The sequence below is a fragment of the Cajanus cajan genome, chromosome 1 (genome assembly GCF_000230855.2).
Source record: "Cajanus cajan strain Asha chromosome 1, NIPB_CcT2T_4, whole genome shotgun sequence".
NCBI classification, from domain to species: domain Eukaryota; kingdom Viridiplantae; phylum Streptophyta; class Magnoliopsida; order Fabales; family Fabaceae; genus Cajanus; species Cajanus cajan.
Genome location: NC_138517.1, coordinates 24391234 through 24401020, shown reverse-complemented (window position 1 = coordinate 24401020; position 9787 = coordinate 24391234).

Genomic DNA, 9787 nt, shown 5'->3' with positions numbered 1-9787 from the left:
GTTCCTGATGAAAAAAAAACACGTGATGACTGGATTAGAACGGACCGTTCCGAAATCAGAACGGCCCATTCCAGATTCAAAAATAACATATGAATAGTTAAACTAGAACAGACCGTTCTGAATTTGGAACGGCTCGTTCTAACTACATATTTGTCATAAGCACTTTTTTTAAGCAAAATAATATATATTTTTTTCATTCTACTAAATTACATTTAAAATTTAAGTATAGTTTTTTAATTGATAATGTTTTTCTATTAGAATTAGAGGTTTACATTAATTATATGCGTAAATTTCTAATTCTAATTAAAAAATAACACCACACAAAATTTTCTATTATAAATATAATTTTCTCTCATTTAAATCATTGCAAAAATTTGTTAGATTTAGTTTTATATCTCGACATTTTCCTCTTAAAAAAATGATGTTACCAAATATTTTTAAATTTGATTTACATTAGTTTAATTGCTTTTAGGGTGCATAGACTTTCGTGGTTTTGTTGTCAATGCTACAAACATTAGGCGTTGATTAAGTGTCACCTAGTATGAGGAGAGATACTCATTTTCTGTTTGGATTTGCATTGGGTGCTATTGTATGTGGCGTTAAACATAAGTTAGACAAAGTCCCTCTGCCTAATTAGCAGACACGAGACAATAGGAGACTCTTTGCCTCAATGACATTAGGTGCGGGTAGTTTGGTGCTAAGCGTGAGTAAGATATGAAGTCCCTTCCTCAATGACATCAAGCATCCTATGAATGAAGCCCAAAACTAGGCCTAATAAGCATAAAACCCAAAAAGTCTTATACTAAGGCCCATAATACAAGACCAAACAATATAAACTTCTATACTACAAAAAATATGAGAAAGGTGGTCATCCATGTACAACCCAAGTATAGAGAACCCTAGGCCCACCAAACCCATTGGGCTCAATAAGCTTAGAAGCAGTCAAAAGCCCAAAGGCCCATGAAATCCAAAACTAGGCCCAATAAGCTCAAAACCCAAAAAGTCTTATACTAAGGCCCATAATACAAGACCAAACAATATAAACTCCTATACTACCAAATATATGAGAAAGACGGTCATCCATGTAAAGCCCAAGTAAAGTGAACCCTAGGCCCACCAAACCCATTGGGCTCACTAAGCTCAGAAGCAGTCAAAAGCTCAAAGGCCCATGAAGTCCAAAACTAGGCCCAATAAGCTTAAAATCCAAAAAGTCTTATACTAAGGCCCATAATACAAGACCAAACAATATAAACTCCTATACTACCAAATATATGAGAAAGCAGATCATCCATGTAAAGCCCAAATAAAGTGAACCCTAGGCCCACCAAACCCATTAGGCTCACTGAGCTTAGAAGCAGTCAAAAGCCGAAAGGCCCATGAAGTCCAAAACTAGGCCCAATAAGCTTAAAACCCAAAAAATCTTATACTAAGGCCCATAATACAAGACCAAACAATATAAACTCCTATACTACCAAATATACGAGAAAGGCGGTCATCCATGTAAAGCCCAAGTAAAGTGAACCCTAGGCCCACCAAACTCATTGGGCTCACTAAGCTCAGAAGCAGTCAAAAGCTCAAAGGCCCATGAAGTCCAAAACTAGGCCCAATAAGCTTAAAACCCAAAAAGTCTTATATTAAGGCCCATAATACAAGACCAAACAATATAAACTCCTATACTACCAAATATATGAGAAAGGTGGTCATTTATGTAAAGCCTAAGTAAAGAGAACCTTAGGCCCACCAAATCCATTGGGCTCACTAAGCTCATAAGCAACCAAAAGTCCAAAGGCCTATGAAGCCCAAAACTAGGCCCAATAAGCTTAAAACCCAAAAATTCTTATACTAAGGCCCATAATACAAGACCAAACAATATAAACTCCTATACTACCAAATATATGAGAAAGGTGGTCATCCATGTAAAGCCCAAGTAAAGAGAACCCTATGCCCATCAAACCCATTGGGCTCACTAAGCTCATAAGCAATCAAAAGCCCAAAGGCCCATGAAGCCTAAAACTAGGCCCAATAAGCTTAAAACCCAAAAAGTCTTATACTAAGGCCCACAAACCCTAAACCCTACTGGTTTAACTGATCATTTGTTATTTTGAAACTAGAACAGGCCTAGGATTCTCTTTACTTGGGCTTTACATGGATGACCACCTTTCTCATATATTTGGTAGTATAGGAGTTTATATTGTTTGGTCTTGTATTATGGGCCTTAGTATAAGACTTTTTGGGTTTTAAGCTTATTGGGCCTAGTTTTGGGCTTCATGGGCCTTTGAGCTTTTGACTGCTTCTGAGCTTAGCGAGCCCAATGGGTTTGGTGGGCCTAGGGTTCTCTTTACTTGGGTTTTACATGGATGACCACCTTTCTCATATATTTGGTAGTATAAGAGTTTATATTGTTTGGTCTTTTATTATGGGCCTCAGTATAAGACTTTTTGGGTTTTAAGCTTATTAGGCCTAGTTTGGGCTTCATTCATAGGATGTTTGATGTCATTGAGGAAAGGGCTTCATATCTCACTCACGCTTAGCACCAAACTACCCGCACCTAATGTCATTGAGGCAAAGAGTCTCTTATTCTCTCACGTCTAGTATGACAAAACTCACGCCCGACACAAATTAGGCAGAGGGCCTTTGTTTAAATTAATTTAACGCCACATACATTAGCACCCAATGCAAATCCAAATAGAAAATGAGTATCTCTCCTCACACTAGGTGACATTTAATCAATGCCTAATGTTTGTGGCATTGGCAACAAAACGACGAAAGTCTATACACCTTAAAAGCAATTAGACTAATGTAATTCAAATTTAAAAAAATTTGGTAACATCGTTTTTTTAAGAGGAAAATGTCAAGATATAAAACTAAAACTAACAAATTTTTGCAATGATTTAAATGATAGAAAATTATATTTATAATAGAAAATTTTGTTTGGTGTTATTTTCTAATTAGAATTAGAAATTTACGCATATAATTAATGTAAACCTTTAATTCTAATAGAAAAACATTATCAATTGAAAAACTATACTTAAATTTTAAATATAATTTAGTAGAATGAAAAAAAATTATTTTGCTTAAAAAAATAGTTAGAACGGCCCGTTCCGAATTCAGAACGGCCCGTTCTGGTTTAACTAGTCATGTGTTATTTTTGAATCTGGAACGGGCCGTTCTGATCCATTCGTCATGTATTTTTTTCTCATCTGGAACGGCCCGTTCTGATCCATTATTCATGTGTTATTTTTTCATCTGGAACGGCCCGTTCTGAACGTGAATAGCAGTTGCGTCCGTGCATCGTAACACGTGTTTTGTTTGGGTAATTTAAAAAAATAATAATAATTTCAGTAAAAAATTCAGAAATTTTGATCCTGTGTGGTAAGGTGTATAAAATGCTATTAGTTTAGATGGATCTTATGGTCAAAACTCATGGTGCACCCTACACCACTTGTGCTAGTGGTCTATCAGAGAATTCACCAAAAAGGATTTTCAGGTTCAATTATCAAGGTGGTCAAGACCAATACGGGTTTTGTTTTACTATATCTGAAGCTCGAATATCAAACAACTTTAGAAAAGGAGAAAATATCTTATGTACCACTGTCATATTGAAATTTAAATTTCTCATCTTTTCAACTTACTAATTCTCAAAATTATTTTCATAAAAATAAATATATAAATTTAATGAACACATTAATTAAAAATAAAAATTAAATTGTTTACTTTTTAAGTAACTTTTAATGCATGTTTTATTTAATAATAATATCTTTATCTTGCAGCACAAGAGACCGGAATATTAGTTAACAATATAAGTTGATGTCACACTTTTTTTTTCTTTTTACATATTATGGGTTTAATTTTTTAGACATTTTCAATGTCAAAATTTTGTACACTATTAACTAATTAGAAATTATATGGTTAGTATGACTTTCTAGACAATTATTATAAATATAATTTGTTCCGGTCAAAGGGTGGACTAGGGTTTTTTCCTAGATCAAGCCTTCAAAGCCAGAACATTCAAGAGTGTAATCTGCCATCTTAACTCTAGGGTTTTTGGTTTTATCCTTTTCTGTTCATGGGCCTCCTGCGCCTTATGAACACGAGGATTTCCATAACGGTTTTCCTTGGAAATATTTGATTATCAAAAGATAGGATTTTCATCCTTAATTCTCGGATTAGCACAAGAGGTGAGACCCATTCGGACCCTGGCCGACCACCCCTTGGCCGAGCTCACCCTATCCGAGCTCACCCAGGCCGAGCTCGTCCAGGTGGTGGCTGAGATCGAGGTTCGACTGATCTTATCCACGTGGGAGATTAGATCGTCCGCTGATCGAGAAGACCCATATTCAAGGGTTATCGGATTCGAACCTATGATGGGCGAAAGGTCGGTATCCGACTAAGACGGTACACTTGCCTTCCAGCCCTAAGCCTGTAAGGTGCAAGCGTTTAGTTGTCCTTGAGATAGACTTCAGCTCGGATTCTGACTGAGCTCTCCCAATAGGCAGGGGGAGATTGGAATCCTACCGACCTTATGGTACACTTGCCTTCTAGCCCTAAGCCTATAAGGCGCAAGGGCTTAGCTGTCCCAGAGATCGTCTCCAGCTCGGGTTCTGACCGAGCTCCCCCAAGAGGTGAGGGGAGATCGTAATCCTACCGATCTTATTTGGTTGTTGCCTTTCTTGGTCCCATTGTTGGAATGGCTCTCCATATTCTTGGAAAGGGGGAAACCTATTTATTACTACACCGTCATGTCAGGGGAGTAAATGTCCTTGCTGCCACGTGTCATAAACGTATGAAGGAAGTAAATGCGTGGGTCCTTTAATGTCAGAAGTTGCAACGTTTCATGCGCAGCCCAAGCTTTAATGCTGCTTTTCACTCGAGACGCAGTGTTTTGGTGTGGCTTTTCGCATACACCCCTTGCTGCCTATAAATATGGGCATACTGGGGTTCCAAAATGTTTGATTTTTCCTCTCCCCCTTTTGGCGTTTTATCTCAGTGGTGTGCCTTGGCTCATTGATATACTCCAGCGGTTTGTGGTGGTCTACAACATTCTGGTGGCATTTTGTTGAGTGAGGAAGAGTTGTTGTGTGGTTTTAGGTATGCCTATCTAACCCATTTGGCCTTTTCTGTTTATAGAGAACCTTGAGTTGCCCTCTAAGTTAGAAATATTTGTTCTATGGCGTCCGTAAATTATGGAGAAGTGTATAAATGGGTTATGGATGATGTGCTCCATTGTGAGTCTTCAATAAGTTCTTGGGCTGTCATGGATAGCTTTTGCAGGGAGCATGTAGTTTGTGGCGAGGGAGATAACCTTATTATTTGTGAGCCCTGTGTAGACAACGAACCTGTGTGCGTTGAGGGGGGTCCTACTGAGCGGTTCACCTTTTGCTATGCCACTTTAATTTCCAAACTAAAGTGAGATGGCCTCTAACCGACTGTGAGAAAGGAGTGCTTCAATTATTGAATGTGGCCCCTACCCAGCTTCACCCAAACAGTTGGGCTTTTGTCTGTGGGTTTGAGGTCTTATGTAATGGTCTAGGCATTATCCCGACCGCAGAGAAATTTTTCTACTTTTTTGAGAGCCGTACCAACAAGCGTAGTAGTTGGGTGTCGGTCCATGGGGTTTCTAGTTGGGGACTCTTGACATTGTTTTAGTCGTCCTACAAGGACTTTAAGAAATCGTATTTCCGGATTCGTTGTACTCCGGGTAATGAGAATATCCATGATGGATACCCCCTATATTTGAGTCAACGAACTGTAACCTATGGTGGACTCCAACCCGAGAAGTTTTCCGAGAGAGATCAAGAGGAGATTAAAAAACTTGAGGATCTCAAAACAATTTCCAACACCACAAAACTTTTAGACTTAGAAAATAGACCCAATGAATTGAAAATCTACATAGGTAATCGGTCTCTCGCTGATCGCCTTATGCATTGTTTTCATTATGTGATTTCCATTTGTGTTATGAAAATAATGGTTATTCTGTGGTGATGCAGAGAACATGGTGAGCATGAGCAATCGGGAGTTGTTGAAGTTGTGGAAGCAACAAGAGGCTTCCAAAGCTGTCGGTGCCGACGTGATTGGTGAAAAGGCGAGGGATGTGGGAGGTTTGCTCCAAACAGGTGAGGTCGGTGAGAATTCCCATAAACTTCGTCGGGAGATCGAGGCACCTATTACCCTCATGAACCTAGAGACCGAGATCGGGGGAGATGAAGTTGAGAAAGACACTGAGGTTCAATCGGCTGAGCGAACCTTAAGCATGTGTATTGGTGAGAATTGGGAGCCTGTGGACCATGGGACCGAGCAGGGGAAGGCCCTATCTTTTTGGGACGAAAAGTTCAACCATTCTTTCCACATCTGCCAAATCGATCTACTTGATAGTGACAAGGGCGACTTAGAGAAAATGAAAGCTTTTTCAATTGCCAAAGGAGTTGAGTCGTTGACCAATCGCCTTTCGGCCTTGTCACTCATCAATGAGGACAAAATTCGTGGGATGGCAAGGGAGATCAAATTGCAAGGAAAGAGGATCAGTACCCTTGCAGAGAATGCCAACAAAGGTAAAGCTGACTTAAAGTGGGTGACTGTCGAGAGGGAAAAATTGCTTGAGGGTCGGCGTGACTTCAAGGAAGATAGGAAAACTTGGGTGGCCGAGAAGTCAGTGATAGAGAAAGATCTTGAAGAGACTCGCCTAGCGCGAGACAAAAACGCCGATGCTACCCTCGTTTTTGAAAGTGATTTGGCTTTGGAAAGAGCTGAAATCAAGACATTGCAAATTGACCTTCAGGCGACTAAAATAGAAGCCATGAAGAAATTTGTAGAAGGTTTTGATGCTACCACCACTCAAGTAAAGTTCCTCCATGCCGACCTCGACCTTGGAAGCCTCGGGTATTTCAAGGAAATTGTGAATGGTGAACTCGTGGATCCCCCTGAAGATGATTAGCCATGCTTGCCATTTGTTGTAGTCTCTTTACTTTTTTATGAACTATGCACTACTCCTAGGTTTTTCCTTTTTTGCGAAATATATGACGTTGACTATTATTCACGTTTTTGTTGTTTCAAATGAAAACCCTTCTTTTGAAAATATGGTAAGTTATAACTTTACCTTTGAACAGATAAAAGTAATCGCCTAAATACCGATGTCAATAAACAATGGAAAAAATATTTGAAGTTTAAAACTTGAAGTGTAAACGGTCGCCCAAATACCGATGTCAATAATCAATGAAAGAATATTTTAAGTTTTAAACTTGAAGTGTAAGCGGTCGCCCAAACACCGATGTCAATAATCAATGAAAAAATAATTTGTTTAAACTTTAAGTGCAAAAGGTCGCCCAAATACCGATGTCAATAATTAATGGAAAAAATATTTTGAGTTTCAAACTTGAAGTGTAAACGGTCGCCCAAATACCGATGTCAATAATCAATGAAAAAATATTTTAAGTTTAAAACTTGAAGTGTAAGCGTCGCCCAAACACCGATGTCAATAATCAATGAAAAAATAATCCAAGTTTAAACTTTAAGTGCAAAAGGTCGCCTAAATACCGATGTCAATAATCGATGAATAATCTAAGTTTAGACTTTAAGTGCAAGTGGTCGCCCATATACCGATGTTAATGATTGAAAAATAAAAAAGTGTGAACTTCAAATTTTGAACCGAAGGGCCGGCCAAATACCGATCTCATTAGCTAAGTAAAAAATTCTAATTTAAAAATAGGGGTTCATATCGCCAAAAATCCATCGTAAATGAGGGGAAATAAATCTAAGTTAAAAAGGGGATTCATATCAGCCAAATTTCGATTGCCTCAACTTTGGAACCAAGTGATCGCCCAAGGCCCAATTTTGTAAAGTTTCCAAGTTAAGATAGGTATTCGCATCGCCCTAATGCCGATTTCGTTGATATACACTCTGAGTTCAAAAATTTCGTATTTGAACGGGACAACGTATCGCCCAAATTCTGAATGCGTGGGGACTTGTCGCTCGAATTCTGACTTCGTGGGGACTTGTCGCCCAAATTCCGATCACCAAGGAACATGAGGAAATGTCAAGTTTGAAACTTGGATTTGTAACTGATAATCACATCGTCTAGTTGAAAACTATGGATTCATATCGTCCAACTTCTGATTTCATAGAGAAAGAGGGAAGATAAAACTAGGCTAACAAAGGGGTTCGTATTGCCAAAATTCTGACTTCATCGAGAATGAGAAAAATAAACTAAGTTAAAACTTCCAACTTTGACAATCTGATCATACAAATTCCGAACTCATGAGTTGAGGAAAATACTTCTCAGTTAACAACCATGCAATTCTGAATAAGGTGGTCGTCCAATTGTCGACCCTATGAAATGGGTAAAATAATTCTAAGTCAAAAGCATCCCACTTCGAACAAGGTGGTCATCCAAATGCTGACAACATCAAATGGAGAAAATAAATCCGTACGATGAACTTTCATTATTGACCCATCAATCATGAGTTTGTCTTCGAGTTATTTATACTCGCCCAGTCAGATTTTGACCGATCAATCACGAGTTTTTCTTCGAGTTATTTATACTCGCCCAGTCGAATTTTGACCGATCAATCACGAGTTTGTCTTCAAGTTATTTATAATCGCCCAGTCGGATTTTGACCGATCAATCACGAGTTTGTCTTCGAGTTATTTATACTCGCCCAGTCGGATTTTGACCGATCAATTACGAGTTTGTCTTCGAGTTATTTACACTCGCCTAGTTAGATTTTGACCGATCAATCACGAGTTTGTCTTTGAGTTATTTATACTCACCTAGTCAGATTTTGAACGATCAATCACGAGTTTGTCTTCGAGTTATTTATACTCGCCTAGTCGGATTTTGACCGATCAATCACGAGTTTGTCTCAATTCAGAACAATGCATGACAAATTGAAAAAGGATTACTTTTATTGCTAACTTGTGCCTCGTTAAAAACCTTCTCAGCAAAAAATCCTTTCACATTTTTATAGGGATAAAAATGATGAGTTAGGAAAAGAGTGCACACAATACAAAATAAATTATCAACTATAATAGAAACGTAAATTTGTTGCATTCCAGGTCCTCGGTATCTTTCCACCATCAAGCATCTTCAATGCGGTAAGGGCCGAATACCTCGTCAATGCGGTAAGGGCCGACCCATTTAGGAGACAACTTATTCCTAAGTTGGGTCAACTAAGCACGCTTCATGACGAGGTCTCCTTCAATGAAACTTTGTGGGATGACCTTTGAGTTATATTTAAATGCCACTTGTCGTTGTGCCGCTACCTGATTTATTCGAGCTCTGTCTCTTGTTTTGGATTCCTCCTCAGAGAAACAGGTTGCGCGCATAGACGGTTCTTTGATTTCAACTGGTATCATAGCGTCTGTCCCATACACTAAGTTAAATGGCATGTCTTGGGTGGATGAGTGGATAGTCGTGTGATATGACCATAACACTTTGGGGAGTTCGTCCACCCATGACAAGCTTGAATTCTCAACCCGTTTTTTGATTCTGGAAAGTATCACCTTGTTTGCTGATTCTGCTTGCCCGTTGGATTGAGGATGCTCTACGGACGTGAACATCATCTGGATTCCGATTTCTTTACAGAAATTTTGAACCCTTTCACTCGTGAATTGTGTTCCATTATCGAATACCAACACATGCGGGACACCATATCGACATATGACGTTTTTCCACAAGAAGGTTCTTACCTTTTCTGCCGAGATGGTTGCTATTGGTTCCACTTTTATCCATTTGCTGAAATAATCCACCGCCACAATCAAGAACTTTAACTGGCGTACTGCCATCGAAAAATGG